The 16,422-nt window shown below is 42.0% G+C and overlaps 1 non-coding gene and 1 gene segment (V, D, J or C); both read right to left on the minus strand.

The window, feature by feature from the left end:
• Positions 1–16,422, minus strand: part of LOC130856813 (immunoglobulin kappa variable 2D-29-like) — a 106,309-nt gene that overhangs the window by 66,956 nt on the left and 22,931 nt on the right.
• Positions 12,571–12,677, minus strand: LOC130857966 (U6 spliceosomal RNA). The gene has a single exon (XR_009054950.1). It is a non-coding gene; the product is annotated as a U6 spliceosomal RNA (small nuclear RNA).

Below are 16,422 nucleotides of genomic sequence, written 5' to 3' on the forward strand. Positions count from 1 at the left end.
GATGCAGACAGGGAGGATGGAGACTGGGTCATCTGGATAGTGCATTTGGTATCTGAGATGGGAAACATAAAAACGCATGTCCATGTTATTACTAATGTTATAAGGGGACTCTCCTGTAGGATCAGGGCAGTACTGACCATGCAGACAGAGTAAATTCCTAAATCTCTCTGTCCTTACTTGGGAACCAGAGCAGCAGGAGGCCGAGGAGCTGAGTGGGGGCCTTCATGTTCACTCTCTGCCTTGACTGGGACTGATTTCTGCACAAGATGTGATCAGAGCATTAATAAGTCTCCAGGGCAGTGGGTTGTTCTCCCATAACATGCAAATCAGCAGGGGATGGGGCAGAGCTGGGCCCAGCTGCAGGGCTGGCCAGTCTCAATAACACAGCACAGGTGCAGTGTCTCCCAGATGCTCAAGTCTGATGACAGCAGCTCAAATTCGCCTGCAGACAATGTGCTTCTCCCTGGAGGCCACAGAACTGATGTAGTCTACTGTCCTTTTAGCAGAGTGTTCTTTTGTTGTTTTCAATGTTCATAATATGCTTTCCTTTCTATTTTTCTTTCTCAGACGAGTTCTATCCTGGATGATATATTTCAAGAAACTGAAAGAAGTTTTATGAGATCTCTTCATTTGGTACCTGGGGATATCACTGAGGCTAGAAAGTCTTACTCTTTGACCTCTACTGGACTGGGTAGTTATCCTAAATGTCAAGGTAAACTAGAGCTGCTGACACAAACTAGTGGCAGAGAGGAATATATCTGGGATGTGGGGATTTCTTGGACTGCCCCTTAGTACTCCAAGGTATAGAGGTAAAATTTAATAGTTAATAGAGGAATACAGTAACACAATACATAACACATTTGAAACAGTTTAATCCCTTAAGGAATAAGAGGTTAGCGTTACTATACACGAAAATTTTTGCTGTACAAGGCAAGGGGAGCATGGGCAGTAGAAAAATTAAGTTATAAATGTTAACCATAGCTGACTTGGTACCATTTTCAGAAATAAGAGCTCTTATCTATGTTCATATCTCTATCTATCATCTATCTATCATCTATCTATTATCTATCATCCATCTATCTATCTTTCTATCTATCTATCTATCTATCTATCTATCTATCTATCATCTATATCACCTATCTACCTATCTATCTACCTAACTCAATTTCTTATCTTCCTTCCCTATAGTTATTTATAAGGTTTACTTATAATGATCAGTTTTATAATTCAGTCTTTTAATTATAGTGTGTAAACGTGATTGTTGGTGAGTTGAAAAAATGTAAACCATCCCCTTTGGGGAAATATAAAGACATACCTTGAGTTTTAAAAGGGATCATTGTATCATTTTAGGCTTATATCTGATTCTGTTGTATTTTTTATTGGAATCTTAAAACAAGCGTGAACAGGGTAAACAATTGTTTTGGATGAGGAGTGACAAAGAAGTGAACCAGATTGCTTATTTGTTAGCTTAGCATCATCCTGTGTCCGTCCACACTCTAATCTGCATCACTTCCCAGAATCCCTTTCTGGCTAATTTTTAGCTTACAAAATGTGCTGTCTGAGATGTGAAAGTTGGAAGGGGGAGGGAACCCATTCATCTCCAGTGGTAGCTGCGAACCGAAGTTTGTTCAAAGATCACTTTTCCATAATTCTTGAGGCTTGACATGTCTTCAGAGATGGCTCTGGAAATTCGCCTGCTTCAGAGCGGCTGCTGAAATTATTAGCAGCAGATTCCCAGTGATTCAGGCAATTCCTGATTTGAGTAACTCTAGAAGGGGCTTCTCTGACCTTATCTCCTAAGACTTCTAAATAGTTGTGTAATCCTTTAATTACCGTGTTCCCCTAAATTAGCATCCAATGTCACAGGGCTGGGAGGAGGATGGAGGAAGGAACAGTAAACAGATTTATGAAGTGATAGAGCTGGAAGGAATCCGAGACTTGAGGGTCTTGTTTGGGTGCTTGAAGTGTTGTGGGATTCTTCTTTCATTACCTTTAATGTGGACTTTACAGGGAGCACATCTTTGTTAAGAGATTTTCCTGATTTTGGACCCACAAGAAAGAAGTTGCTGCTTAAGCCCTGCCTATGGGAGATAGGTAAAAGGATATGAAATGTTTCCTAAAATTTTCCTATTCATCAGTAAAAGCAAAATGACTCAAACAGAGATTCCTTCCTAGAGTTAGAACATGCACAGTGTCTTAGGTCGAGTCTCCCAGTGACAAGGATGTCCATGCAGGCAGCATATGTGAGAGGTGCAGGGAACACTGGCAGGAGGGGAGAGAAGTGAGACAGGGAAGAGAAGATGGACCATGACAGGTATAATAGCAGGCCTGTTGCTGATGAGAATGACTGGACTTCAACCCCATCGTGGAAGCAAAAGGATGTGTCCCTGAGTTGTTCCACCTGCGATGTGAGGGAGCTGAGGTATTTGTACACCTCTTTTGATCAGTCATGGTTTGAAGGCTGTCCTAGCAGGAGCACGTTCCAGGCTCTCTGGCCCACCATGCATGCAGGTAGGTAAAGCCTCCCCAGCTTCAGAGAGGACAGTGAGGTGCAAATTGAGCCTGTGGAAATTAGGAGAGGTACTTCTCGGTACTTCTCTGGAAAGATTCAAGGTCTTGACAGCAGTGACACATCGACAGAGAAAAGAATGTGTCTTTCAGTCTGGAGTTCCCAGGGGAGCTGCATCTCTCTGGTACAGGATCCTGGCTGCCTAGTTGTAAGCAGGTTCCCTAGCAACTCAAGCCCCAGCAGACAGCAGAAGTTTTGTGCACAGGCTGTACCACCCTAGTCTGGCCCCTCGCAGTCCTGCCTGCAGCAATACACACCAGAGAGCCCAGGCTCCAGGCTGCTGAAGCTGAAGGCAGAGTAGGTTCCATTCCCCTGCTGTTGAACTAGGCTGGGATGCCCGGAGCCAAGATAGGGACCTGATATATATAGAGGTTCAAATCTCTGTCTAAGTTTTATCTGCATCCAAGATATTTCTCCTTGCACATTGGCACTGGCTAGACTGGAAATGGAGACTAACTCTTCTATCGATGCAGACAAGCCTGACTGGTATCTGGGTCAGGATGATGTCCCCACTCACTGCTAAAGAGTAAAAAAAATTGTCTTTTTGATGTTCAGCAGGGAACTTGCACCTAGTGCAGCTGCCCTCACTCAGGAGAGAAGTTTACTGAACTGGTCTCTCCCCACAGCCTCCTTGCTGAGTTGCCCTCTAGAAAGTCAGACAACAGAAGAGCTGTACCTGAGCCCCCAGAGACATGCTGGCAGGAAGTGCTCAGAGCAATGCGAGTGTGTGAGGCATCAGGCCTTTGCCGAGATTTGAGTTAGGGTGGAGAGAGGGGTATGTGGCATAGAGTATACCAAACAAACAAACAAACAAACAAAAAAACCCAAGAACATAAAAACAAAAGGCTTCTAGGAAGATAATTCCTGGGACTGTGAGGGTATATGTCCTGAGATGGGAGCAGTATTCCTGTGCAAATGTCAGAAATATTTAGGAGAAAATTTTCTATCCCTTAACAATGACCAGGAAGAAAACAACACCACTGCCTGGAGAAAAAGCAGGAACCTGCACTTTTGTGATATTTCTTTTCTTAGCCAGCCTAGAATCACTTACCATTTTAGACTTAAAAAGCCCTGCCTTTTGAACAGGGACCCTCCTGTCTCACTTTCAGGCTCCCTCCCAGCATCCTCGAGTGAAGCCTACTTCATCCAGAGGGGTCCACCCAACCTCCACTGAGGAGCTGACAGCCATTGCTTTTGGGGAACATGTGGGGACAGCAATGCAAGACAAGCCTGCAAGACAAGCAGGTATGTCCACTGATGAAATGGGCTCCTGATGAGAGCCAGCTTGGGTCCGTGTGGCTCTTTGATCAGTGGTCCCACCATGGAAATCCTCAGGCTGTGACTCTAGGTCAAGGGTCTAAGTTCTTTCTTCCCCCACACAGAGCCCCTCTCAGGACTCACTCTGGCCTCCCATGAGCTGTGAATCCAGACCATCTTTCTGCTTCCCTCCCTGGGAATCCAGCACTGACTGCCCTGAAGCTTTTCTTTGTAAATCCTCTAAATACACCTCTGGTTGGAACCTGGCTGAATGAGTTAGCATCTCCCCCCCCCAGAACAACTGAGAATGAAGAGAAAATCTGCGAACACATAATGGTATTGAGGAGAAACATAATCCCCCCCATTGTCTCTTCTATAAGTTTTCTTCTGTTTCTTGACCACAATTCTATTTTAATGACCCTTTAAGGAAGAAAGAATCAAGGAGAACAAGAGGCACTTTCATACTTAAAGTATCAAAAGAGAAAAGGAGACAGGGAAAGAGAATTCATGAACTCTTCAAAATGGTTTGGTTTCTCTACCCATGGGCACAGCATGACTAAGATGCCAGGGAGGGCATGACTTATTATGGTTTCCTGCCTTTCATGCCTCTGACTCCCCACAGATACGCACGCAAACCTACGAGAATTCCTGTCCTTTACTAAAGAGCAGATCTAAGCTCACCCTGCCTAGGCTCTTCCCTTGATGTGTCTTTTCTATATCAGTTAGAATAATTTTAGAAGTGAATAAAAAATATACTGTAGCAATGGCTTAGGGAGTAAGAAGTCTGAAGGTTGGAGCTTTTAGGAATGGTTCATCAGCTCACGGACAGCAGAGTGGACCAAGGTTCTTTGTATATTTCTGCTTTGCCATGTTCAATAGATTGACTTTTCAATCTTGGGCTTACTGCCTCATGGACTCAAGAGGGCTGCAGTGGCTCTGAGCAACATGTTTTCCAAAGTGTTTCAGGAAGTAGTGCAGAGCAAAGCTTTTCACTCCCCTCCTTTTGCGAGAGTTCAAACCCCTGTAGGGAAACCTTTCCCACGCTGGTGGTCTCCATGTCTCACTGCCTGAGCTGACTGCATTTGTCTCTAATCCGTCCTCCTCCCCTCAGGCTGGGAGAGGTTTACCTGCCCTCACCGGGTACAGTAGGACAGAGCTGGGGCTTTATAAATCTAAGGAGAAGCAGCAGGGCTGCTGCAGACAAAGCCAGGAGCTTCTGCGACATTTTATTTTATTTTACTTTGTATTTTATTTTTCTGGCAGTGTCAGTTCTTAGTCATGGTATGCTGGATCTTTTGTTGTGGTGTGCGGGCTTCTCTCTAGTTGTGGTATGCGGGTATTCTGTCTCAGTTGTGGCTCACAGGCTCCAGAGTGTGTGGGCTCTGTAATTTGTGGCACCTAGGTTCTCTAGTTAGGGGCACAGGCTCAGTAGTTGTAGCGCACAGGTTTAGTTACCCCATGGCATGTGGGATCTTAGTTCCCTGACCAGGGTTCAAATCTGTGTCCCCTGCATTGGAAGGCAGATTCTTTATCACTGGACCACCAGGGACGTCCCTGTGACATTTTAAAATTCACTGAGTTTTTTTTTTTTAATTTCAAAATTTATTTTATTGCAGCCATAACAGTGGAATTAACTGTACATAATAAACTATTACATATAATAGTTATAGAATATATATATGTATATATTTATATATGGAATAAAGTTAAGGGAATTAAGTTATAGGTAATGGAGGATAATAAAGCTTATTTTGGCAAAGAATACTGAATATTACATTAGTAACATAACACAACATCCTCAATTTGATATGTGTGACACATTTTCTTGATTTCCTGTGTTCTGCTCACCTAAACTGCTTTATAAAACTGATGATTTTGTACTTTGATAAATGAGCGTGAACATTTACAACCAACAATGGATTCACTGCCATTCGGCCCCTTCCCCTCCACGGAGCCCACGAGCCCATGTCCCTGCTGGTCCATCAGGGACCCCCCATTGCTGAGGACTCTGAGTGACCTGAGGGGGCTCCGGGGGATGCTATGAAGCAGCAGGTACTGGAGGAAACGTGTCATGTGTTGGAGCCTCGAGAGGAAAACCTTTTCTTTCCAGAGCTCATCACATGGAGGTAGGGGCACCTCCCCTGGTAGCTTCCCTCAGAAAGAGCAGCACAGATGAGCTCAGGAGCGACTGTGGTCACGTACACAAAAGAACCACTCCACAGCCTGTTCTCAGCCTTGTGCCTGACTTGCAAGGAGAAGGGATGTTCCCCCTCCCCCAAGGTTTATTACTGCTCATGGCTGCCAGGCCTCTTGTTCTCAATAGGCTGGGACTTCCCCACCCCTATTGCTAGCGTCTGAGTATTTGTATTTTACTTTGCGGTTTCCAATAATCACAACATACCAACAATGACTCCCCCACAAGGACTCCAGGAGTGGAGTCAGAACTACAGGATAACAATGGTCCAGGATGTGTGAGAGGAACAAGGTCTCAACTCTGAAGACCAGCAGGCCTGTGTGTGATGTAAGGATGAATAGCAGTCAGTGAATTCAGAACACACTGAAGTGCTTCACTCCGTGATGCAGATGAGACATGCTGGAGGTGTCCATAGAGGTGGTGGGAGGGGAGGCCAGGAGGAGAAGGCATGTGGCTTCAGCGCTGTTGGCCCAGAACCCTCCTCCTGATCAAGTCAGAGACCCTCGGCAGCCCCCAAGCAGGAGCTGCAGCTGGGTAAGACTTATGCCCAGAGTGGTGACGGGGGGAGGGTACCTGTGCTCCTGAAGGCAGCTCTCTTGCTGGTGGTGAGAGTGATGTCTGTGCAGAACCACTGCCCCGTGGCCAGGGGTAAGTGTCAGTGAGCAGGAGCTCAGGAACTGGTCCTGCTTTCTGCTAACTTCAGGCCGTGACGATGTGAATACTCTGGCTGGCCCTGCAGGTGATGGGGCCCCTCTCTCCTGGGACACAGAGAGGAAGGCTAGAGAAGGTGTCCACACAGTGTCCCCACTGGCACTCTCAGTAGGGGAGCAAACATGGACATCCCCAAAGATGAATACCAAGCATGTAGCTCATTCAGTTTGATGTGCTTCTGACCAGAAAATAAAACAGACTAACAACCTCATCTGCAAGGGCCTGTCCGCATATAATGCAAAGAAACTGAGGATGAAGCCGAGTCCTCGTTCCTTTCCAGAGTTAGAACAGCACGAGGGAGAGGAGCAAAGCTGGGATCCCCATATTCCTGAGGTGCTTCCTGAGGCTGATCCTGCTCAGAGAGGGTAGAGGTGGGCTCTGGGGATGCAACCATCACAGAGGGGAGGGACAAGGCAGGGCTTCCAGCCACAGAGCACAGAGGTTTTCTCCACCACCCAGCACAAGGCAGCTCCTCCCCGGTGTCCCCATCATACCTGAACCTATTCAAGACTTAGGGGCTCCTGTTGAAAAAGGGACACTATCACTCTTAGCTTCTCTGTATGTCTGAAAGCAGGCTTATGTCTAGTGTTGATGTGGCGTTTGCCTGCCATCTAAAGGCAGTTTTGTGATACAGCCTCTTATAGAATTTTCAGTGCAGGGTCCCAAGAATCTTGACTGTGAGACTTTTTTGCTCTTACTCCTGAAGCTGATGATGCTTCATGCATCACTAGTCTGTCCTCCTTAGAAAACACACAATGATTTCTATCCTCATTAATCCAGCCATCTAGTTATAGACAACGGCCTAACAGGAAAACAGGGATTCAGAAAGGATATTGGCTGGAACAGAGTTAAGCGATAGGTTTGGTGTCCACACGAGATGTCAAAGATGTGGTTTTGGGAAAGAGAGGGTGGGACAGGAGGGCCTCTGCAGGCATAATGGCGGGGGCTGGGGATGGGAAGGAGAGGGCTCCTGGTCTAGAGCTGTCAACCAGCCTCATCGTCTCATCCCAGAAAGCCCTCCAGAGCAGCTCTGAGAACCACAGTGGCTGCACCAGCTGAGGAAGCATTTGGACAAACATCTCACGAGTTTTGTGCTTTGAGCCGGACTCCACTGAGTGACCGAGGGTGACCTTCTGGTCCATTACTGCATAAGAACTTTCTGTGATGATGAAAATGTCAGCACTTGTGCTCCTCAATATAGTAACCATTAGCCACACGTGACTACTGAGCACACAAAATGTAACTAGGGCAACTGCGGATGTATGGCTTTAATTTTGAGTAATTCTAATTTAAATTTGGTTAGCCACATGTGGCTTGTATTTAATATGCTAGTGGGTGCAGTTTTAAACCTTAATATTCACAAATAGTGTCGTTGAGCGTTCAGCCCAGACAAATGAACTTGAATTGTTCATGGCAATATAAAACTGTCAAGAGAAGGATATTGGTCCTGATGAGAGAGAGAGAGAAAGAAACCACTTTTCAAAGTGCAGATTGAATTTTGTAGGTGGAGAGGGAGGAGATAGTCAAAACCTCTGATAAGCAGTAAAGAACATGCCTGGTTAGGGTGAGGGGGATGCCCTGTCTTTCTCAAGACAAATGATGTGTGAAATGAAAATGCACATTTAACTTTTCCACCTTTACTTCAGCTCTCAAGCTACCTTCTCACGTGTTCACTGACGTGATACATGCAATTTTTGGTGAAGGGATTCTAAATAGGAACTTGACGATTCTTGATTTCAACCTCCCCAGGCCAGGATCCCTGTGCTGTTCTCAAGACTTGCAAGACAGGACTCGGATTCCTTCCCTTTTTCCAGCTAAACATTGTCTCTGGGAGAGTCTAACTTTTCCCAAGTGCCAACTCAGCGTCTACAGTCCTGTGCTGATGGACCAGTTTTTACATGTGTAGAGCGAACTATCTAATGCCTTCTTCATTCTCTGTCAAAATGCTTCACTGGCAGAGTGAATCTTAGTGCTAGTCTGACTTGCCAAAAGTCCAGGCTTTATGGTCTGCTTCCACAGTGGGCTCAGTCTGTCTCTCCTTTGATCCCATGATAACCAAATCATGAGTCCTTGGGCTGTACTGTCACTTCAGCACCAAGCCATGACCTGGTTGTTGCATGCTCCTCCCTACTTGTTTCCTTTCTGATCTAAATGAGTAACTTTAGCCTCTGGAGAGGAAATCCCCAAATATTACCACCCTGGGATGAACAGTGTACCAAAGAATGTAGACAGAATAAAAGAGAATGATCTTTGGAATCTTTCCCCCTAATGTAAAAAATTACTGTGCGTGAAGGTGATATAAAGATATGAAACAGAGCCTGCTGGGTTTCAGCTCTGCTGGGAGTGAGTCAGACTTATGGTGATGGTTAGATTGTTGCCCCAACTGCACCTGCAAAGATCGGAAGCACATGGTATTGCCTAGGTCTTCTGTTCACTCAGGCTGAACAAGTTTTGTTCTAGGTCATAGCACAGTGAGAGGTAAACTATCAACCTGCTGACAGTAATAAGTTGTAGCATCTTCAGCTTCCAGGTTGTTGATGGTGAGGGTGAAATCTGCCCCAGATCCAATGCCGCTGAACCGTGATGGGACCCCTGAGATGGACTGGGAGGCACACTTTATAAAGAGCTTCGGAGGCTGATTTGGTTTCTGCTGGTACCAGCGTGAGTAGTTGCAAACGCTCTGGCTAGCCCGACAGGTGATTGTAGCTTCCTCCCCTGGAGTCTCAGACAGGAAGGCTGGAAACTGGGTCACCACAATCTCCCCACTGGAAGCTGAAACCGACTGTGAAACATTTACAGGCCATAACTCTATGTATATGGAAGTTATCATTAACTTAGTTAGATAGGAGAAATAACGTCCTTTTTAAAAAAATTTCAAACTTAATCAGTAAGTCACATTCAAGTGGTAAAGGGTTCCTTGTGGAGAAAGCCAGTGAAATATTATCCACACTCTTATTTTGTCCAGATAATCTCACCGGGAACCCAGAGGAGCAGAAGCCCGAGAAGCTGGGATGGAAACCCCATCTTGCTGCCTTTGCCTTGTCTATGCTGCTCATGCCGCATCTCAAGATAAAGACCTTCTTATAGGATCCCGAGAGACAGGGTCACTTCAGATGTAAGAGGAGGGATATGCAAATTATGGATATTTCATGTTGGCTTAAATAGTCAGATATGCTTGTCAGGAGAGCAGGTGTCCTTGTCCTTTCTCTGAGTGCATTATGTCTCCCTCTGCTGGTGATGTAGAGTTGAAACATGTTGAGATTTTTAAAAAACACCTTTACTGATGTACAATAAACTGCACATATTTAGTGTATACAATTTGATGTGTATGAACATGTGCGTACGCCCATGAAACTATCATCACAAAGTATTATACATATTGTTCCCCTTCAAAATATTCATCACATTTCATTTTGTTTTGTGTTGTTGTTGCTATTAGTTAAAAATATTGTATTTTCAACTTTAGGCACTCAGTTTTACAGAAGATCACTGGAACTTACACAACTCGCATAGCTGAAACTTTATACCCATTACTTTGAAAAGATTTGCCCATGCTTGATCATATGCAGAACTGAGAAGTAGAATAAAAATACAAACTAATGCAGTCTTCTGGTATAGTTTGCATTTATCTAGAATAAAAAACAGCTCATATCCTCAGTTTTCCCCCAAGACGGTGTAAACGCTCTTGCTCTGTCACACTGCAAGTGGAAGAAAATTTGATTGTCTGGACATTCCACGATGCATCACATATTATAATATTGGATTGATGACATCATGTTCATTAGACTTGATGGGCAAGAAATTGCAAGAACTCAAAATGACTCCTACACATATATGTGTTCCAGTGGACGGATGTCAGTCCTGCAAAAAATTCATGGGCTGCCAATTAGTGAATACAGCAGGGGTCCAGATGCCTGAGGCATGCTGGCACATCCTATTGAAGGTAAAGAACGAGAATGGTACCCTGTCCTCCTACCACTGAGAATGAAGCACAATGTTTTGTGGCTTCTGTGGGATGTTGAGGCAATATATTCTACCCCTGGGTGCACTGCACTGCCTATTTGTTGGCTAACAGGGAAAGCTGCCAGGTCCTAGTGGGCTCAGGGAGGAGAGGGCTCTGCATCAGGTTTAGGTCTTGACATGAGTGGCTGTGTCACTTGGGTCCTATGATCCAGCACAGATGCTGTTGTGTGATACATCTGTGATAGGTGAGGATATTGTGTGTACACTGTATGAACTGTAATAGAGCTCGCATCGTATATTTCTAAGGTTCTAGCACAAGACCATGTCACCGTCAGAAATTTAAAAACAACAACAACTATACGATATCAATAACAAATCAACTCCCAGAATGTCAGGGACTCTTGCTAGACATGCTTGTGGATGTTAAGTAGCTGTGTGATTGATTGAACTTCCCATTATAATCTGGTAATTTTAGACACACCAAATTATCAGATGGGATGCGATATATCAGACAATAACAAAAAAGCTGACATTTGTGTCACTGGACTCCTGGGAGGAGAGAAAATGCATGTAGCTAAAAAAAAAAGGCTTAAAATAATAGTAGTTAAAATTTCCAAGTTTGGCAAAAGAAAAACTGAGCAACCACAAACAGAACCAAAGATATATATGGCAAGACATATCATCGTTAAACTTTTGACTAATATTGACCAAAAATATCTTGGAAGAAGCATAAGAAAAATGACTCTTTAAACATGGGGCAAAATTTTTTTGAATGATGGGGGTTTCTCATCACAAAGCTTGGAGGCCAGAAAGAAATGATGTTTTCAGCTACTGAAAGAAAGTAAGTGTAAATGTGGAACTCTATATCAAGTGAAAATATCCTTTAGGAGTAAAGGGGGAATTATGAATTTCAGATGAAGGAAAATTTGTTGGTAGTATACCTACCCTCCCTAAAAATATAGCTAAATTACGTTCTCTAAAGAGAAAGGAAATTATTTAAGGAAAAGGAATCTTGAATGTTTTGATAGAGTAAACGGTATACTTGACATAGCCAAAGAAGGAATTAATGACCATGAAGACAGGTGAATAGAAACTTCCTAAAGTGAAATAAAAAATGAAAAAAACTAATGAGAGAACAGACCATCCAAGAACTGTGGGACATTTAAAAAAGATGTGATATATGCATAATTAGAATGCCAGAAGAAAAAGAAAAAACAGAGAAGGAATATTTGAGTTAATAATGGCTAAGAATTTTCCAAAATTTATGACAGACACCAAACCACAGATTCAGGCGTATCAGAGAAGGAATACCAGGGAAAATACCAAATATTTCATATCTGGGTATATTATATTCAAACTGCAAAAACCAAAGACAGAAAGAAAATCTTGAATAATACTTTATTTACAGGAAAAATAAGAATTACAGTGACTTCTCTTTAGGAAACATGAAAGCAACATGAGTAGTGTAAAATGTTTAAAGTGCTGAAAGAAAAGCACCACTAACATAAACGCTGTAGCCAGCAGAATTACACTTCAAAAGTAAAGGAAACACAGGAACTTTTTACAGAAAAACCAAAACTCCTGGGATTCATCACCAGTAGACCTGCCCTGCATGAAATGTTAAAACAAGTTCTTTAGGGAGAAGGAAAATGAGAATAGGACAGAAACTCAGATATACATAAAGGAAGAAGTTAGGAGAGGGAATAAATATAGGTAAAATAAAATGTTTCATTTTCCTTGGTTACCTTCATCTTACCTATTGCTTCCCTATTTATTTATTAATTTCTGTTCCAATTTTTATTATTCCCTTTTTTTTTAAATTTTATTTATTTATTTATTATTTTTTTGGGCGTACACCAAGTTCAAACAACTGTTTAAAAATATGGAACGCTTCACGAATTTGCGTGTCATCCTTGCGCAGGGGCCACGCTCATCTTCTCTGTATCGTTCCAATTTTAGTATCTGTGCTGCCGAAGCGAGCACTATTCCCTTTCTTTTTAAGCCTAAGTTTCTCTTCTCTCTGTAGTTTCCTAAAGTTGAAGCTTAGATTATTGACTTTAGCTTTTCCTTCTGCTGTAAGATGCCTTTATGTCATGAATTTCTTCCTCAGCACTAGTGTCATTGTATCCCATAAATTATGATATTGTATTTCCATTTTCATTTAATTCAAAATATTTTCTATTTCTTCTAAGACTTCTCTTTGATCCAATTGTAAATTTGAAGTGTATTGTTTTATCTCCAAATATTTGGGTTTTAGCAGCTATTTTCTATTATTGGTTTGTAGTTTAATAACATTGTCTGCTAAGAAAATACTTAATAAGATTTCTGTCTTTTAAATTTGCAGCAAATAGATGCTTCCTAATTCATTCTATGAGATTAGCATTGCACCAAACCAGATAAAGACATAGCAGGAAAGGAAAACTGTAGAGCAAGACGATGATCAGGACAAAGGAGGTTATGTAAGTCCATCGTAATTTTTTTAAATTTTTTACATTTTATTTATTTTTTTAAAGGTTTTTTTTTTTTTTTTTTTTTTTTTTTCCTGCATTTGGTTTTCATTGCTGTGTGCAGGCTTTCTCTAGTTGTGAGTGGGGGCTACTCTTCACTGGGATGTGCGGGTTTCTCAGTGCAGTGGCTTCTCTTATTGTGGAGCATGGGCTCTAGACACTCGGGCTTCAGTAGTTGCAGTGCGTGGGCCCAATAGTTGTGGCACACAGACCTAGTTGCTTCTCCGCATGTGGGATCTTCCCAGAGCAGGGCTCGAACCCATGTCCCCTGCATTGGCAGGCGGATTCTTAACCACTGTGCCACCAGGAAAGTCCTAATTTTTTTTTAAATTCAAGATTTCACCTGACCAATTCCTGAATATGATGAATCACTCTAGTTAAGCTGTACAAAAATGTTTCGTGAAAATATTGTCCTCCTTTAATGCAGTTCTTCTAGAGACAAAAGTTATGGGTGAGAGTAGAGGATGACTGAAGAAAATACAATAATATGATTGTTCAATGGAGCCTTGTATCAATGGATAAGAAAATTAAACCCTGGCACCTGGGAGGTGCGTGTAACCAGTGTGAGGGAAAGGCATTAATGCTTTTTTTCTTCCTTTCTTTTTTTTTCTTTTCCAGAAAAGGTTTGGGTAGCTTTTCCTTTTTCTTCAAGGAATACTCTCCATGCTGTGTGTCTAAGCTTTGTGAGCACTTTGAATTCAAACTGACTGCCGAACCTATGATCACTCTGGACTTTTCTGGCCATGAGACAACAGGGGTAACCCCAGCTCCTGTACTTTCCAACTGCAGAGCACTCCCAATTGTTCTCACTCATGAAGATGATGAAATGATATTGTGAACAAGCAAAACTGTTTGGAATTGCCTGTGTTAGTCACTCTGAAACCAAGGACTACACTGAACTGTTTGGACTGAGCTGGAGATCTCAGCATGGCAGTCTCCACAGTCGGGGGGCTGCAATGGGAGTCTTGTTAACCTATACTTCCTGCCATATGCATGTGTGGCTTGGGTTGCTTTAAAAATACATTCTCACGTACATAACTCAAATGATGTAAAGGATGACATGCTAAGACCAGGTATTCCTATTTAACCAAGGATTCTAGACACTAGAAAACGCACTGATTAGACTATCAGACTATATCCTTGACACCAAGAGCAGACCTGATCAACAAGAAAATAAAAATATATTAGTCAATTTCTCTGAAGAATAATAAAAATACCAAGTCCATACCTTAATACATTAAAGGAGAAAAACAATATGGTTTTCCAAATACATGCAGGAAAAAACTCAATTGATTTTAACATTCATTAATAGTTAAACAGCTGTAACAAAATTTGAAGGTATTTTACTCAACCATGATATATAAGAAGCAGTGCTTTTTTTTTTTTAAGCTCTTTATTGGAATATAATTGCTTTACACTCGTACCTACTTTTGAGGTACACCAAAGTCAGTCAGCTGTATTTATACACATATTCCCATTTTCTCTCCCTCCTGCGACTCCCCCCCACCCTCCCCGTCCTGGCCCTCTAAGGCATCACCCATCATCGAGTTGATCTCCCTTTGTTATACAGCAACTTCCCACTAGCTATCTATTTTACATTTGGTAGTGTAAATATGTCTATGCTACTCTCTCACTTCATCCCAGCTTCCCCTTCACCCCCCGCCCCCCCAACCTCGTGTCCTCCAGTCCATTCTCTGCATCTGCATCTTTATTCTTGCCTTGTCACTGGGTTTATCAGTACCATTTTTTTTTTTTTTTAGATTCCATATATATGAGTTAGCATACAATATTAGTTTTTCTCTTTATGGCTTACTTCACTCTGTATGACAGACTCTAGGTCTATCCACCTCATTACGTATAGCTCCATTTCATTCCTTTTTATAGCTGAGTAATATTCCATTGTATATATATGCCACATCTTCCTTATCCATTCGTTTGTTGATGGGCATTTAGGTTGCTTCCATGTCCTGGCTATTGTAAATAGCACTGCAATAAACATTACGGTACATGTTTCTTTTTGGATTATGGTTTTCTCCGGGTATATGCCCAGTAGTGGGATTATTGGATCATATGATAGTTCTATTTTTAATTTTTTAAGGGACCTCCAAACTGTTTTCCTTAGCAGCTGTATAACTTACATTCTCACCAACAGTGCAGGAGAGTTCCCTTTTCTCCATACCTTCTCCAACATTTGTTGTTTCTAGATTTTTTGATGATGGCCATTCTGAGTGGTGTGAGATGATACCTCATTGTGGCTTTGACTTGCATTTCTCTGATGAATAGTGATGTTGAGCATCTTTTCATGTGTTTGTTGGCCATATGTATGTCTTCTTTGGAGAAATGTCTATTTAGGTCTTCCGCCCATTTGTGGATTGCGTTATTTGAGAAGCAGTGCTTTAAATCAGAATAAAGACAAAGGATGCTGATTGCCTCCGCCCTATTAATATACTAGATATATGATACTAGGTATTAAAAATAAATATATAAATGGTATGCTAGATTCCAATGAAGAAACAACATTTTTCATTTTTATAGCTGAAATGATGATCTACAAAAAGAGCACAATTAATCCATTAAAAATATTGGAATAAGATAATGCACTTACTGGTTATAAAGTCAATGTATAGAGACCAATCTTTTACTATACAACAAAAATGTTACAAATTATATTAAAACATAGTACATATCTTAACAATAAAATATAAAGTATCAGGATATCTTTAATAGCTGTTTAAGAAAATTTTAATTTTTGAAAAGCATTAAAAAGACCTATATGTGTATATATGAAAACTTCATAATTTTTGATTGGAAGAGCTAACATTGTAAAGTGGTCAATTTAATCTACCAGTTACAGTTCGTTATCATAGTCACCTGGTTGAGGAAGAACCTATAGGGATGGGTTTTCTTATAGTTTTGTCTGAGTTGCCAGAGGCTATTAGTTTGAGTTCATAAAACTGCAAGCCAGTGTGAGACATGTATGACTTAGAAGGCAGTCTAATTGTGGCACTGTTGGCATCTATTATCCCAGAGTATAAGTTTGTGGGGCAGAAGTGGGATACTGTTGCACACAATGTAGACTTTGTCAGCACAAAGACAAACCCCACACTGCTTTGGAAAAAGTCAAAAACACACAGAGGCCTGTTCCCTGCCCAGGCACCAAAGGAGGTTCATTTGTGATTAAAGGTGCAAGCTTGTCTTTGAGTGAGAGTTGACATCAGTCC

The sequence above is a fragment of the Hippopotamus amphibius genome, chromosome 7 (genome assembly GCF_030028045.1).
Source record: "Hippopotamus amphibius kiboko isolate mHipAmp2 chromosome 7, mHipAmp2.hap2, whole genome shotgun sequence".
NCBI lineage: Eukaryota > Metazoa > Chordata > Mammalia > Artiodactyla > Hippopotamidae > Hippopotamus > Hippopotamus amphibius.